This window comes from Rhipicephalus microplus, chromosome 1 (assembly GCF_043290135.1).
Source record: "Rhipicephalus microplus isolate Deutch F79 chromosome 1, USDA_Rmic, whole genome shotgun sequence".
In the NCBI taxonomy this organism is placed as follows: domain Eukaryota; kingdom Metazoa; phylum Arthropoda; class Arachnida; order Ixodida; family Ixodidae; genus Rhipicephalus; species Rhipicephalus microplus.
Window position 1 is genome coordinate 230,784,719 of NC_134700.1, and position 16,893 is coordinate 230,801,611.

The following is a 16,893-nucleotide window of genomic DNA, read 5'->3' on the forward strand; positions in this document are numbered from 1 at the left end:
CACTAGATGAACGGATGGACGGACGGATGGTTGTACAGGCGGACGGATAGACGGACGCATGCACAGACGGGCGCACGTATGAATGGACTGACGCACGGACGGGCGGCACATACGGACCGACGGAAACACGGACGGATTGACGAACGCTTCGCCCCACTCATCATCATTCATTCCGTGGATATGCTGTGATTTTTTTTTACTGTTGTAAATACGCTTATACAAGCAAACTGAAACTTGCTAAGGCGGGTCCTGCTCGGCGATGACCTCCTCCGCAATGCAGACGCGCGAAGCGTGAAAGCGTCGCCCAGGCGACTCGCACCGCAGAAAGAATACCGTGCATCGTGGTGATGATTTGCGTAAGACGATTCTTGCTGCAGAAACCTGCGAATGCATAATTTAAAATGTCTTGATGGTGTGACTGTCATGTCACAATGACTGCCTTCAAAAGTGACGGGAGGATGCTTCTGCTATTGACGACGGGGGAGGGGGTAGTCTGTCTATGACCCTCGCCCCCTCTTGTTTTTGGCAAATACGCCTACGCGTATGATCCCCGCCCCTCCATGAAATCTCACAGATATGCAAGTTGTATCAATTGAGAAGTCTGCTACATGAGTGTTGAAGAAAGAACAAGCTCGTCAACGTGGTTAGACATAAATGCAGCACTTCGCCACGCTTCTGGGGAAAAAAAGGAAGAACAAAACAAATTAGGCTCCTACAGTAACACAAACAGCGATCATTAAAGACACATACAAGCTCATTTATGAATATGGGGCGCATCGTCCCTCACAGAAAAAAAAAACTAAAATAGAAAGTAAAGAGCGTGGCACCGATCGTCACCTATATGGCTGTCACTCAAATGACCCGCAATCGTCGCTTTGCGCATACGATTGTTTATTATAGGGCGTTATTTTCTTTACATGTCCACTGAGCGAGTTTGCCGACAACATACATTGCATCCCCAAGGAGAAAGAAAGCTGCAGTTCCACGCACGCTCCTCAAATGTGCGCGCGGCCGTTAAGGATGAGGAGGGGAGGGACAGCCTTCGTCAAAACGATTGGAACATAGCCTGCATGGGACGTGCGTAGCGTGTTCCTGGAAAACAATGCCTCGTTGTTGCGTTCGAGACAATGGAAGCCTCTCTTTCGCTGGGGAAAAAGAAGATGCGCGGCTGCGGACAAGGCGTTTGGAGGGGACGACGCCATAAATAATCACGGCCGGGGTGTTTAGCAGTGAGCGCACGTCGGGGGGGGGGGGGGAGGAGAGAGGCGGGAAAGGGGGATCTTGTTTTGGTATTGCATGCACGGACAACTGCGTGAGAACGCACTTGGCCAGGGCTTATGTTATGCCAATGCGCGGCGTCTGAATGCTTTGAGAGTGATCCTCCTTTCAAAGCCTTCTAAACAGGCATTTTTCCAGATTGCTAGACGCTTTCTAGGCAGTGCACTCCCCGAATTCTCAGGGCCTATTCATTGCCTCCCCGCTGTGAAGAGACAAATAAGGGGACGCCTTCGTGGCGCCCGCTTTGAATGAAAGCTTATTGTAATGAAAGCATTGCAAAATGGAGTCTGTAAGCAAATCGGTTTGTCGTATACGGTTCTTTGTTTCCACTCCCGCTCATTCACGGCCACTTGTGCCTCCTTTGTTCGTCTCTTCCTGTGTTTTCTTAGCGCTGTTCACGGTGTGCTCTGATCCGCTTTTTTAAAACGCAATAAGGAAATATCGTTGATGATTGGAACAAAGCCTCTTGTGTATACCTGTACAAACTCACGGTAGGTGTTTGCTGTATACTCCGATAAGCGCTATTGATGAGAGCTTATTTGAGAAACCGTTTTACAAGATGCGCCTATTGCAGGCAACGGGCGGTTATGCCGCAACAGTGGCTCTGGCGAAAGGTATGCATTCTGAGCGATTCCACCACGCACAAATTGATGTCATATCCGTGTATATTGAGCCACTCTTACCGTTTATGACGCTTGCTCGTAATATCGTCATCCAACGCATTCTAATGTATATACTCGACGTTCAACCTCGTTTACGGTCATTCGGCGAAATTCGCGATGAACACTTCACTTTTATGCACTCCAACCGACAGTTCTGCAAGTGCTGACCCGCAGGTCGCGGGATCGAATCCCGGCTGCGGCGGCCGCATTTCCGATGGAGGCAGAAATGTTGTAGGCCCGGTGTGCTCAAATTTGGGTGCCCGTTAAAGAACGCCAGATGGTCGAAATTTCCGGAGCCCTCCACCGGCGTCTCTCATAATTATATGGTGGTTTTGAGACGTTAAACCCCGCAAATGAGTCAGTTCTGCAAGTGTACGCCAAAAGTTAGTCTCAAGAATTGAAAAATGTCGGCAAATGGCTCGGCTCAGTACAGAAGCCAGCCAACACGAAAGCGGCGTGCGGTATGCCAGCTCACATCATGACGTCTCTTTTTGTCCTGCTAATACTTGCGCACAAGTATATCCACAGTGCGAATGCAAAACTGAAGTATAGTACGTTAAAATGAATTTCACAATGTTTTTGTCGATAAAATTACGGGAGGCGCAATCTTTGTCCCTACTTTGAACCAAACGATCTAAAGCATTGCCTCCGAGATGCGGCGCACAGCAATTCATCTGTAGAGCAGACGACGGATGACAACTTGCCCTAAAGCGTGTTCTTCAGTGTAATGCGGCAGTCTTCGTGCCCCAAATGATAAAAATTTGTTATGAATCGTTTATGAACTCATTCAACGTTCAATTCTCTTACCCAACGTGTGGCAAACACATGGCCGTCACAGCAGCTCCATCTGTGTGTCAGTAATGGAGAGGCACCACATATTAGAAGTCTCAGCGCTCTACGTATCAGAGTGAATTCAGATACTGTAGAACACCGTGCTCAAAATAGTTACTCCTATCTGCTAAAACAGCCTTTCTTCGCCAAATTCGGTCACGTTTACTCGCGTTTGAAGCGTATTGCCGCTTTTCCGTTCCGATTTATAGATTTCTCAACTTATCAGCGCATTCTCAAAAAGCTCTGATTTGTACCACGAATATTGCGCTAAAAACAAAATAATGCAACATGTTTTACTGTATTACTGTATGATGGCCTTCGGTTGTCTATTTACGAGATTTTAAGAACAAATCAAAGATGGTTTTTTTTTATTATTCAAATTTCAGTGGAGTACACTTTTGCCAATATGAGAAATTTGAAGCAATATATAAAAATTTACATTTGCCCTACGGCAGCAATAATTTATGTACCTAATGAACACACTATATCCTTAAAACGTGTCAAGTTTGAAAACGCTGCTTACATTGCTTTCGGAGGAAAAAAAAGGGGGGGGGGAATACGTAACTAATTTTATACTGTCGCAAAATCAGACATTTTTAAAAGCTATTTTCTTAATGTCTACAAACTTGAAACCGGATGAATTCATTCTTCATTAGACATGCATTTCAGGTAAAAAATATCCTCCTTGAAACAAGAATATTTGTCTTTTTATAGCATCTGCAATTTTCGAAAATGACAGGTGACGAAATGGGTGCCTCTGTGTTGAAGTTTGATGTTTTTTTTTTCTCGTAAGTTAGGCCGTTAATCATAAAACGAAGTTGACTTTCGGGCTACCTGGTGAGAGGTGCACGAAATATAAAATACTCAATGAAATCTAAAATATAAACTTTTGGACGCTTGTCCATCTCTCGTGGAATCACCCTGATGCGTGATCGAGTATTTTTTGGAGACACCGGTTGGATGCGAAACTATACACACGGGCCGACTGCAATTGCAACTACACACGCCCAACGATTGTCGAATTTGTGGATGACAATGAGGTTTGAAACACACAGTTTTCTTTTGCATTGCTTTGTAGATTCCGACTGCATTATCATTTGCCAGATGATCCATCCAAGTTCCATTTGTCACTATAGCAATTTAAGGCTTACTTCACTCTCGTTGCTCACTGGCATCGCAACTATCCCTGGAATAGTGCAGCTCCAAAAGCAACAGAAAAAACATGGCCACGTCATATGTGTGGGTTCATCTATTAGCCTGGATATGTCATCACCGAAGAATTGTGAGAAGAATGCTGCTACTCTGGTGGCATCTGTCCTTCCTTTTTCATTACTTCTCGGCTTCACCTACACATGCCGCGACGCTTTTATTTAGTGTACGAGAAAGTTTTGCCGAACTTTTTCGATGACAAGTTGCACCACGCGGCCACATGTCACCGTTGATGCCGTAAATAAAGCGCGCACGCCCTTTAGTCGATACTGCCGCGGGGCCGAGATAAATAATGCTCCGCGATATATCTCGCGAAAGTTTCTGAAGTGCGTCGGCAGATGCGAGCTGCACGAAGAATGATGTGTACGTTGTTATATAGATACAAGGCCACAGTTCCCGGAGAAAACAGATTTAGAGTCAGGAAGTGTGACGCGTCGGGATCTAGTTTGTCATTTCATTTATTTTTTTTCTCGGTCTTATTTCAATGAGTCGCGAGACTACAGCATTCTTGAGTGAAAGAAAGCCATCGACGATGGCATGACGAGATGTCCTGACGCTCGCGTTACTCACCGACGTGGAATGCCATAAAATTAACGAGACTCGGCATGTAGCGATTGTGCAACTCAAACCGTGAAATGCAACCATGCCCAACCCGAAATGCTTAGCTCTGTAGCTTAATCGAATGCCGGTGAGAAATGACGATGACGTGATTCACGGAAGTAAGGTCATTCGAACAGATTAGTCTGCAAGATTAAATTTTTATCGTGACTGTAACGTGAAGACGACGCTGAAATTCTCGCTCTGGTATGAGTGCACAGCTCCATAAGTAGAACTTTTCACTGAAGTAGATGTCTTGTTTTTCTTTGTTGCTTCTATTTTTCGAGAGACGTACCACCTCTTATCGTACAGTGCTCGTCATGTGTACAACTTGCAATGAAAAAGAGATGTCAAGAAAGTGCAGCAGCGTTTCTTTTTTTTTTTTGCATGCATGTCTGCGTATTTTTCAGCATGATCTTCCAAACACGGCAAATTTAACCTCTGTCATTTCGATGAATTATTAAATAAATGAATGAATGAATCAATCAATCAATCAACCAATAAAACGTCTATTTCAGGCAACGGGACGGATTTCGCTCAATGTTTGGGATTAGGTGTGGAAAGGGCCGAGATGGGCGATTGTTGGGCAATTTCGTAACCTTCAACCTTACTTTTTTTTTTTCAAAATCGTCGTATGGGAAGCAAAGCGAGGCTTCTCAAACATATTACGCCATTAATACTTAAAAAACGCCAGCGTTAACGTGTTAATCGCTGCAAGGCAATTGATAGATTGATATGTGGGATTTAACATCCCGAAGCCACCATATGATTATGAGAGACGCCGTAGTGGAGGACTCCGGAAATTTCGACCACCTGGGGTTCTTTAACGTGCACTCAAATCTGAGCACACGGGCCTACAACATTTCCGCCTCCATCGGAAACTCAGCCGCCGCAGCCGGGATGCGCTGCAAGGCAAGCATTCGCCCATGCATCTTGCGCTTGCCCCATACTTTCCAAAACTTGCGATAGTCCCGATGGTACGCCTCCGAAGTTCATCACGTGTGCAGAGAAGTTGCTGCTTTTTGGCGACACAACGCCGAAACCCGCGCTTGATATGCATACACGCACATGTCGTACGTGTAAACCAGACTACGAATGCCTCTTTTCTACGTAAATTTCAACTTCAGTTCAGATTGCCTGCCGTTTTGTTAAGTGCTCAGCATATTGGAGGCCCCGCTTGCAGACGTCCGTATATATACATACGTCGTATGTGCGCGCCCGAAATGAAGCTGCAGAAAGAGGCCTAACACAAGGCTAACATTGAGCAAAACCAGTTTTAAATAGACTATTATGATCCATGATAATTTTAAATACAGCCAATGATTAAATTTAAAACATCCAAGTATAAGGAGGAGGAAGAATACGCTGTAGTGTGCAGTCTCTTTAGCCAGAAGCGTAGGGCGCGAACTGTTGGCCCTAGCGTTGTGATTCCTGTGTCGGTAGTTCACGCTTCTGCAGATGACCCACTACGGCGTATTTTTCCTCCTTAAACAAGGGTTAATCGCATAGTTAAGTGAACATCGCTAGCTGCACTTACGAACCTTTAGGCTGATATCCACGCCTCGCTAGAGAGGGCGCTGCAGTCGCATCAAGCGCGCGATTTCTCCACACACCAGCACTTCTCCGGCATCCAGCCATACAACACTTCAATAGTACACTCTAGCCATACGCATGATAATAGGCTTCACGTTAATGGAGATGCATTTACAGCAGAACTTAGAGCTGCATCAACAACTAAAACAAGAACTTCTTCAAATCTCACATGGGTTCAGCGAAAGCCGCGTCTGAAACGGCTCAAGCTACGAACTCTTCTTCTCGCGTTTCTAAAATGTCTGTGACATATGCATGAGTCCCCCCCCCCTTTTTTTTTTCTTTTCTAACCACACAGCTGATTCCAAACGCAGCACGCTTTCTGATCAAATGTCCTCGCTTAATAAACACGAAATCAATTTTACGCATCGCAGGTCAGAGTCATCGTGGCGGAGACGGAGAGATCGATTGCAAGCCCACCACGTGACTTCTTCAATGGACACCGAAATATGGGCTCTCGCATACGACGCCTGAGCATCCCCATTTGAACATACGCACGCCACTGGTTCTTCAGCGACGTCCTAGCAGCGTTGATATTTTAGAAGAAGCAAACAGAGGCAACAATCTGGAAGCAAAAAAAAAAAAACCGCGCGCTCGGAAGGGTCGGGCGCCGAGAAAGACAATATGTGTTCTATGGAAGGCGGGCGGCCGAGTAAAATAGCACATACGGGCGCGCAATTCGTCTCAAGCACCACGGGCGCTGTATTATGAAAGCCATCCCATTCTTCCGCGCACACGCGAGAACCATAAATCCGCCATCATTTTCGTCTTGATCTTTCTGCCGCTGCTCGACCATGCGATGTTCCCATTCGGTTCGGCAAAGCGACTCTGAAAAGGCGAGCAAACGACACTCCGCAAGTTTCCCGACCCACGCTTCTTCTTGCTTTTTTTTTTCTTATTTATTCTAACACGTTCTCCCGCATGCTCGAGGATGAAACGAAACGCCTTATGCGCCCACAGCCTCCCACGCACCCAGCGCAACTCCTCGCTTTTGATAAAAGCGCGAAGTGATGAGCAAGAGCAGACGACAAAGATAAGAGCCGCAGTCTGGTCGTCTGTCCAACAGACGCCGTTTTGACAAAAGGAGCACTCATTCGAACGCTCCTCCGCCACTACAGGAGTCTCCGCGTTTATACTAACGCCGCTGGCGGCAAACAGCACACCCCCGCACCGCGCCGCTTTACACACGATGCGTCCTTCTATGGTCGCCCAGCTAGACCACATCCCCGCGTTAGAGGGCTCTAATTTGTTTTTTTCTTCCCAACTTTTGTCTCGGATCGCGGGCAAAAAAAAAGGAGAGGGCACGGAAACGACACGAGCAAAATGAGCGGACGGTCTGGGATTATTCGTCACGCGCAATACAAGCGAAACGCAACGTCACTGACACGGTCAAGCCCCTTAAGCGTCGTTGTCGCTGATATCAAAATAGTAAGGGTGAAAGGAACAGCAGTATGAGATAGAGAACAAAGAAAAAAAAAACGAAAGTGATTGTGAACAGTCGACTCCCCGGCCGCTCGACGGCTTGGTCTCATCGCTGTCCCCTCCCTCAACCTCCCTTTGATCACGCGAGACTTTTGTGAAGAGTCGTCGGTCTGAAAACCGGAAGTGAAGAGGGATGGGATGCGCGCGAGCGCCCGGAAGTGTGGAGCTACGCGACGACGCGTACACAGCTCTTCTTTTTCCTTTCTCCCATCCTCAACCTCTGTTTTATCCCGCTACTTTCTGTGTCTTCAAATTCTGATCAACTCCGTCATTGCCGGCTTCTCTCTCGCGTTTCGTGTGTGCCCGTGCGGTTTAGCAATCGCGCTGCGGAGAATCCGGGATCCCCCTCGCTGCCGTATTGTTTGCTTTTGCGTGTTTCTTCCCGTCCCTTTTCCCTTTAGGAAGTCCTCTATTGTCGCGTTGAGAGCGCTGTAGTGCGGTAGAGTTAATATTATCATTTTTCTTCCGTCCATTTCCGCGACTTGAGAAGAAAAACACACCGCTCTCGACAGAGCATTGCGCGGGGAACCGAGAAGACGAAAAGAAAGCGGAACATCAGCAACACGCACGCGCGTCGAGAACGAACAAAGTGTCCTGTTTGCTACAGGACAGCTCTTCACTGTCCAAAACGGAAACACACCAGTGTTGAATCTGTTTTCGAGAAGAACACGGCAGGGGTCGGCGAGGAACAAGAAAGTAAATAAATGTATCAGGTCTCAAGCTGAGATGTATACTCCTTTATGATCCTCTTAGAAATGTAAAGCAAGTAAACTAAACATAAGGTATACCACAGAACATTTACCACTTTACTTACCACTATACTTATACGCTATAGGTATACCATATAAGCATAGAAACAACGCTCCTACCATTGGTTCCAGAATCGGTTCAAATTAGGATGAAAAAAAAAATGGCCCCATGTCTGCATGTTTCACTGCAAATGTCGTTGGAACATGATCTGGATAGAGGGAACAAAACGTTTATTTGATGTACTGCGCGAGAAAATCGGTGAATTGTGTTCTGGAGGCGCTGCATTAGAGTGTCTCGATCCGTGCAGCGGAAGCGAACGAGTGTATCGGGGCACGTGAGACACGAGCACTATATCTGGCAGTTATCTTCGAAAACAAAGGATAGCGCGCGCACCAGTCTCGGAGGCGATAAGGTGTAGAACGCAAAGCGACGGGTAGGTGCCAATACTGCCTGCGTCGTCTTTGCAAAGCGTTGGAAACACTTGCCTTTTTGTGCGTAGCCATGTGCGCAGCGTTGGGTCAGCGCAGCGTGATAAACGCCATGGTCCTTAAAATTACTTATGTATACCTCCTCTAGCATAAGAGACACACCACATATTATTGACATGCTGTTGTTGTGCTTCAGATATGCGCAATAATTGCGTTTTAATATACAATTGCACAAGTATGAACGCTGAAACTTGAGCAATATTGGTGGGCGCTGCGGATGGGGTTCAATTTTGGCCGTACTGGGTATCGTTTAGACGGACAAACAGACAAATCTACAAACAGACAGACAAAAATTCTTGCTTCGAAGTACCCCAAGAAATACTATCGTCTTTATTAAATAAGTGAACCATGACTATAGATATCGTGAAATGTGCCTTCGGCTGAATTTCACCGGAGCACACCAAGGTAAATGAATAAATTCCTAAGAAACGCACCCACGCACACAAACACACACACGCGCGCGGTCTTTTAAAGGGACAATAAAGTCAAATATCAATTTACGTCACAGTGAAAGCTCAATATATGACAAGATCTGAAACGACATTATCAACAGCAGTGCCCTACTTACCATGAAATTAAGGTAAATGTACAAGAAAACATGCACAGCAGTAGAAAATTCTCAAAACGATACCGATGACGTCAGACGAACCGCCTACAAATAATCACTAATAATCGACCTAGCTGCACTAAATAAAGAACCTTCCGTGCATCAAGAGGTGCAATAATCAAATGCTGCTTGTTCATTTCTGTTTGATTCATGAAAAAAAAACCGGACGTTACTATGGGGAATAACGCGAGTGCTAACTCGATTTTCGCGTGATTAAGGTGGTAGGCCACTCAAAAACAAATTTTTTTTTTAAGGGCAGGCAGCGTTGAAATAACTTTTTCCTCAAAACCAGCATCTCTTATTTAATTTACCCAGCTATTTACAGTGCAAAATATTGAATATTTATTTATTGGGAGGTAATCTTTGTCAAAAATTGCATTAAAAGTGGGTGCCCACGCCAGCTTTAATAAGTGACTATAGGTGGCTTTATACAGTAAAGCTTTGACATTTGTGTAACTAATGGTTGGAGCTATGCAGTGAACCAGAATAAAAATTACGCAGTGAATATCAAGGAAGTAATGCTAAAAAAACAAAAAAAAACGGGGGAAAAGAGCCAATTTAGACTGAACATGTTGGAGAATTCTGCTGTGAACAGAAAAATATTCGATGGATTTCTTTTATTTAGTATTCACTGCACAGATATATATGTTGTAAATCATTGTGCAAAACTTCAGTTCAAGTATACGCTGAGAAATACGTTATGAAAGTTTGCGTTGCAACATTTGGAGCAAATTGTTATTTTTAGAAAAACGCAAAGCTTGTAAAAAGGGTCACAATCTTCGCATGCAGGCCTAAAATGCACCAGATTAATAGCCGGGCCCTTCTGTGAAAGCATTATTGTCTCCTTTTGTTCGGGTGGCTGCTCGTCTTTTCTTCCTGGCCTATTTTGTCCCATCCCCTGACTTGCGTTTAGCATTCTGCATGCGCAGATGATCCCTGGCGATGCAAGCTTTCGTCGTGTGGTGCCCTGGTTCTACGCCAGCTTGCCTCAGGATATTTAGGGTACTTACACTGCCATTATTAAAGAGTGCCACAGCATCATGTAAAGCAAACATTACTGTAGGCAAGCTTATGTAGACCTCTTTGGGTGCCCACTGCCATATTAGACCATTGAAACACTCATTAGCATTTTGAGTCTTTCCATGAAGGCACTTCATCAGAAGTTCATCAGAGCACAGATCACTGTAGACAGTTTTAACTTTGTTAAGCACATCATTTGGAAGTCCTCCTTTGTGTACATATTTCCCTTGGCCGAGTGCTTCGACCCTTTGGTATCCGCACCAGCTTTTCGGTCCAAGTGGACACAGGCCATGTCTCGGCTGCTTGGCGGTAGAGCTGCAATGAAAAAGACTGGCAAGGGTAGCCTTTTTCATTGCAGAAAGGTTCCCCACATTAGGCCTTATGGCGATGCCATAGTAGTTTTGCAGGCGGTCAATGAGGGCATCAGTGAGCTTTCCCTTACCACCGAGTCCATGCACTGTATTCTTCAGTTTCCTGAGGCGGCAGCCAACACGCTCATCTTATATAATAGTCACAATAAAATGCATAAAGTATTTTGAATAGCATTAATATAGACGAAACAACACTTGCTTTTGAAAGCGATTTTTCGAAACCGTAACCACAGTTGAAAATGTGGTTTTGATTTTACTATAGGAGCATAGGGTATAGAAAACTTGCTGTAACTCACAAACTATTGACCCTAGGAGGATAATTTTTGTTGCAACATATATGTGAATGTTTGTGCGTGCAAGAAAAACAAAACCCTAAAAATTTATTTCGCAAAAAAAATGACTTTTGAAGGTGGCCTACCACCTTAAAATGGACATACGGTGCCACTTAGCGGGGCGCAGTTTAACCAAAACACGTCTGCCATCTCGTAGTCAATGGTAGTAAATTGATGAATGACCGTTGTTTCTGCTGTGGCTCCTGCTGCTTTCGTTCTGCCTACTAGTGTCGACAACCGAGCAGTAAAGCCGGGCAACGTTGTGCACGGCAAAAGTGACGCGAGCCGGTCCGCTTCTTGAGGCTGGTAACTTGAAGTGTACTAACCCAATGCGGGCCACTAAAACGTGAGTTTGTTTCAAAATAGGCCCTTCCTTGGCACAAAAGTAACACTAAGAGGTTTCTGGACCGCTATTTCAACAATCAACGTCGACTTAATAGATGCCTTTAGTGTCCTTTTAAAGGGGCCCAGAAACACTTTTTCAAAGTAACCATGGAACGAATTCACCGGAAGAGCTTATTGCCTCACGTATTCAACGCCGCAAAAAAATTTTAACGTCTATCCAGTGCGAGTGGAGTTAAAAGATCTGTCGCATGCTGCAATTGCCTTCCCTCTACTCTCGTCCCGACGAAAGCGGTGGAAGTTAAGCTGGGAGGTGTGACAGGGGCAAAAAACAAAAAATACGTCACATGCGCCTCGTGACGTTGAGATTTTTTTTTTCTTAGAATATGCAGCTTTTTCAGTGATCGCGAGTGCGCACGCGTGGGCAAGACGCGGCCTCCCGCGGCGATCTCTGTAACGACCGAGCGGGCCATGTTCAAACCAGCCAATGGCTAATAGGTGGCTTTCTGCAAGTGATTTTTGAGCGTCTTCCGTCATTCGTCGAGAGAAGAGAAAGCAATTGTCAGTTTATTTTGGTCCTTTATTGTGAATTTAGACCACGAGCTGCGCTATAATATTTGGCTCACGTGTTGTCGAAAGCCTTTCCTGCTGATCTGCATCGTTTTCTGATGCGTTTTCTGACCATGTTCCAAAAGTGTTGCCGGTCCCCTTTAGGAATGTTCTGCAGAAGGACTTGTTCCTGGGCTAGTTGGTGCTGGATCAAATTCATAATGTCGCGCAAAAAACAACATTACGGACACAAAGGGCAGCACACCACAGGGGCTACTAAACAACTTTATTAGAAAAATTTGAAGACACACAAAATATATTTTCCAACCATGCAGGCCCGCGGGATGCATTCGGCAGACTACAGGGGCGATAGGCAAAGATTACAAATGAACAGTACGGTTAAAAAAACATATGTTCTGAGGCAAACAAGACAGCAGACGTCTTACTAATGCAATCATTGCCATATTCGCTGATAGAGAAAGCTTCCGAAAGTAAACAAACCGGTGAGAACGATTCTAAGTGGTGTGTCACGTGGCAACTTCATGTAAGCAGGTTCTTGTTAAAAGGTTTGAAGCAACTTACAATTGATGATCCGTTCCATGTGGTGAATTCAGATGGCGTTTGTCATTTCCTCCAACAAACTTGTGCTATGGGCCCAGCTTTTTTTATTGACGTAGTAGAACGTTTTTGTTCCCTTCCTCGTGACTCGTTGTTTAGTGCTGTTCGCAAGTGCATTGAAGTAGAAGGGGAGGTGGCCTATGCTGTTGGCATGACGGCTGACAATTTTTTACTTTTACTTGAATCTTATCTGAAAAGTACTTTCATCTCATTTGACAACCAGTTATTTTTACAGAAAATGGTATTATGTAAAGATTAATGCATGGCGCACTTACTTTGCGACATGTTCCTGTCTGAATTAGACAAAACACTTGACCATATATAGTCTTTTTGATTTGCACGTTTTTAAAGTATTTATAAATACATAGACAATTTTTTAGATGTCAGGAATCACGGTTTTACATTGACTACTTCAAATGTTCGTAAGATTTCAGAAGTGTTTGAGCTTCATGACAAAGGCCTGTCTTTCACGTATGAGCTCCCCGCTGAAAGTACTCATCTGGCGATATGAGCCTTCTTGGGCACACGCTGAATTTAATTTCGGATCCGCGCAACTCACAGAGGGCGACTGGAGTTGTCACCTCTGCCGAAGAATGCCGCCCTAAAACAGAAGGTGTTCCGATTTTAAGTCCGTTTTGTACGATATTGCAAAACGAGGGAAAGAGAGAGAGAGAGAGAAAGCACGGACTACAGCTACGGTGTAAGCAAGAGGAAGGCAGCTCTTGCTTTTGTATTAATTGCGCTGATCACGAATCAGCCAATCTGCAACTGAGCGTCGGTTCTATGACACGATTTTTGAAGATGCTTAAAAAATTATCTTTTTTTTAAAGTACAACTACATTAATCACCTCCTTTCATCTCTAAGGCACAATAAATTCTCTAATAAAGCTCCAGATGCACACTTATCAACATCACATTAACAACACAACCTCCAGAGCGTCATCTTGGTATTATTAGTTGACATTACATTCTCTTTGTATGGCACTTCTAAGATTAATATTTGTAATTTTCTGAGAGAATTTGAAGAATTAGTCTTACATTGTCAAATGCAAATTACCTTTATGTGCCATAACCATGATATGAAGAATGTAATGTAGTGGGTGACTCTTTGTTATCAATCACCCCTGATGTCCTTCAGCAAGCACCTAAACCAAAGTAATGTGAGCCTATATCCAATTGCACTACCTTCTGCTCTTCCTCCTCCCCATTCAACAGTAGGAGAGTGGCCTAAGCATACATCAAAAACGCTGCTAAGGAAAGCTGTTGCTATCTTGATGTGGTGAAACATTTTCCTTATTCATATTCCTTCAACAACCAGCCCTTCGAGTTGTATTCTATTTGAATGTATTGTTTAGACAGTAGCAGATGATACAAAGTAATGGTGACACCGACATACAGGCAACAGCTAGAGGGTGCTCCAGATACTGGGAGCATTCGCACAGGCCCACACAAGAAGTGGGTAGTAAAGATTGGAGTAACAGAATTGTGCAAAATAAAAGTGGAATAAAAAGCAAAAAAGAACACAACCAAAAATGGCAAACAACCACTCTGCCTGGCAATCAATGTGATAAACTCTCTTAGCTTACAATACAAAAAAAATAATGCTTACAGCAATTGAAACAATTTCCGTACGACCTAAATCAGGTTACATGTTGGCTCAATAAGTATTGTGAATGAAGTAGTGACTCGACAACATCACATATGTAAAAGCGCCATACATTTACACAAGCTCCTTTGTTCAGTGTGCCTACTATGAGTTATAGTGGAAAGTATATATAGGCTTATGGCACAATTGAAACACTGTTCCACCATTTGATAAACTCATCCACAGAATGGAACTGAACAATTTCATTGAACAACGTACTCTATATTTCAATTGCCCATGGAAAAAATGAATATTTAATTGTGTCGCATTTTGTCTGATATGGCCCGATGTGTTTATTGTGACAAATTCAAGTGGAGTCAGGGTGTGGTGGCTGGGTATAATCTGGTATGTTTATATTTAAGTGGTATTGATAAAGCAGGAAAAGAAACATTATGGCAGTCGCAACACGCTGACATGAAAGGGTAGGTATTGCTGCTGGATTATTATGTTTGGTGTTGACTGTACTTAGAATAAATAAATCTTAAGCTTTATTTTATATACTTTCCAGTTTCTGTAAGAGTTTCTCTAGGTATTGCTGCTTGATTATTAAGTTTGCTGTTGACCGTACTTAGAATAAATAAATCTTAAGCTTTATTTTATATACTTTCCAGTTTTTGTAAGAGTTCCTCCTTGTGTAGCTTCCACACAATGCTACCATAATTGAGAATATGCCATACTTACGTTTGATATGCTATTAATTTCCCATGTGATAGAGCTGCAGCTCTGTTTTTTTTTTTTTTCAATCGATCAATCATTTTATTTCCTTTAGATAAGGTGGAGTACAGGACTAAAAGCTCAAGAGCTTGACGAGGTCCTGACCCCGTTCACAAGTTGACAAAGCAGCAGGAATGGCAGTCAATCATGTACAACAAATATGAAATAAACATACAGGTATAACATCACAAAAGAGAAATACAAAAAGTTTATGAAAACAGTGCTAAGATAAAAAGAGAGTAGTTCAAATGTATGGTCATGAAGTGGCATGAACATGAAAAGCAATAATAAAAAAGAAAGAATGGGCATAAATTCTGAGAGAGACATGGTGTTCGGAAGGCTTCTGTGCGCATATAGGATACTTTCATTAAATGGAACCCGAAGAGACCAGAAAAATATGTTATATTCAACAGGAGTTCCGTTTACTGTGAAATAAACAGGAGTGCAGCATACAACTATGAAAGCAATCACATGGAAGCTGCTATTCCATTTATGAAGCAGCTCTGCTTAAAATATTTCTGTTTCCTGGGAGTCTACTGTGTTTCCTATGTGAGCATTTCATTTCAGGACTGTGGTAGGGTCACATCTTTACCATTAACCATTCAATGCACAACATGTGGTTCCAATCCACAAAATGTTGCATGTACACTTTCCCGTTCTCTGCTCATAGTTGGCACCCAGATTTTCCACAAATGGCTAGGTGGGATAGTAATGCTAGGTGACACTATTAAAACACCAACTAGTGTGAGAGCGAACTTTATGGTAGAGTGTCATCTCCATCACACAGATGACCACAGTAGTACCACTAATTAAAAATAAAGAGGTATGGTGTTTCTGATTATCATAATCCATAATATTAGGTATTTCCTTTAAAAAGCAGTGGCAACAAAAAGAAACCTACTTAATAGGGTGTTGAAGCGAGCTCACTGGTATGCATCCGTTTGAATACAGAGCGCTCGATGAGACACATACACAGAGGGCAACAGCAAGGATGGGCGCTGTCCTTTCTTTCTGTGTATGTGTTTCATTAAGTGCTGTGCATTCAATAAAGTCACGTAGCCTCCTTTGTACCCTACTTCAACTAGACCTATTATAATCCAGGACTGAGTATCCACTTGACCTCATAAGGGTTACCTATGCCTCACTGAATCACTCCTTATCACCTCTTTCCTTCACCGCTAATACTCTGACTATCTTGCACTTACATTACCGAAGAAAGACCAGTTAATATTTCCATTATCTCTGAACCTATTAAAAGCTTTATATTTTCTAGTTTCTAGCTTGGTGAACATGTTTGCATTCGATGAAAATGGGCAGAATGGTACATTTGCCAGACTTTTTTCCACAGTGAATACCCCCACCCTTGGATGTGGATACTTTCTCCTATAAGTTTTTGTTCTCAAGCAGCCAGCATGGCCTTTACTAAGCAAGGCACAGCATTTGTGCGCTATGCAATTACGGTTCATTCATTTCTTGCTTGTACGATGTTATTTAGAGAGATAACAATAATATACCATTTCGATACGAGGTTCTTCGAGAGTAAGGTGCAAGACAGTTCAAGGCCATGCTATTTGGTCCAATTTGTCCCAAGTGGAGTGCAGCAGTGCAGCCTGAAGCACTCTGGGGATAATAATAATAATAATAATAAAAAAGCATGATGGCATGGGAAAGGTTTGACAGCCTGAGAAACCTACACACAAAGGCTATCAGAAAAAATATTCGTGTACATATGTCACGTAATTCCAGAAATATTTGAGTTCAAGTGCAGCTTTACTGCAATAAAAATTGCATCCCTGCTGAGCCATACC

The 16,893-nt window shown here is 43.6% G+C and overlaps 2 long non-coding RNA genes across 3 annotated transcripts in view; one reads left to right on the plus strand and one right to left on the minus strand.

Moving 5' to 3' along the window:
• LOC142811509 (uncharacterized) overlaps positions 1 to 16,893 on the minus strand; it is a 324,450-nt gene that overhangs the window by 281,867 nt on the left and 25,690 nt on the right. The window lies entirely within an intron of this gene.
• LOC142769319 (uncharacterized) lies at positions 1,280 to 8,369 on the plus strand. Of its 2 annotated transcripts, XR_012885769.1 has the most exons (3): positions 1,280 to 1,769; positions 1,853 to 1,892; positions 6,542 to 8,369. It is a non-coding gene; the product is annotated as an uncharacterized LOC142769319 (long non-coding RNA). The 2 variants fall into 2 exon arrangements; XR_012885768.1 differs by having other exon boundaries at positions 1,280 to 1,892.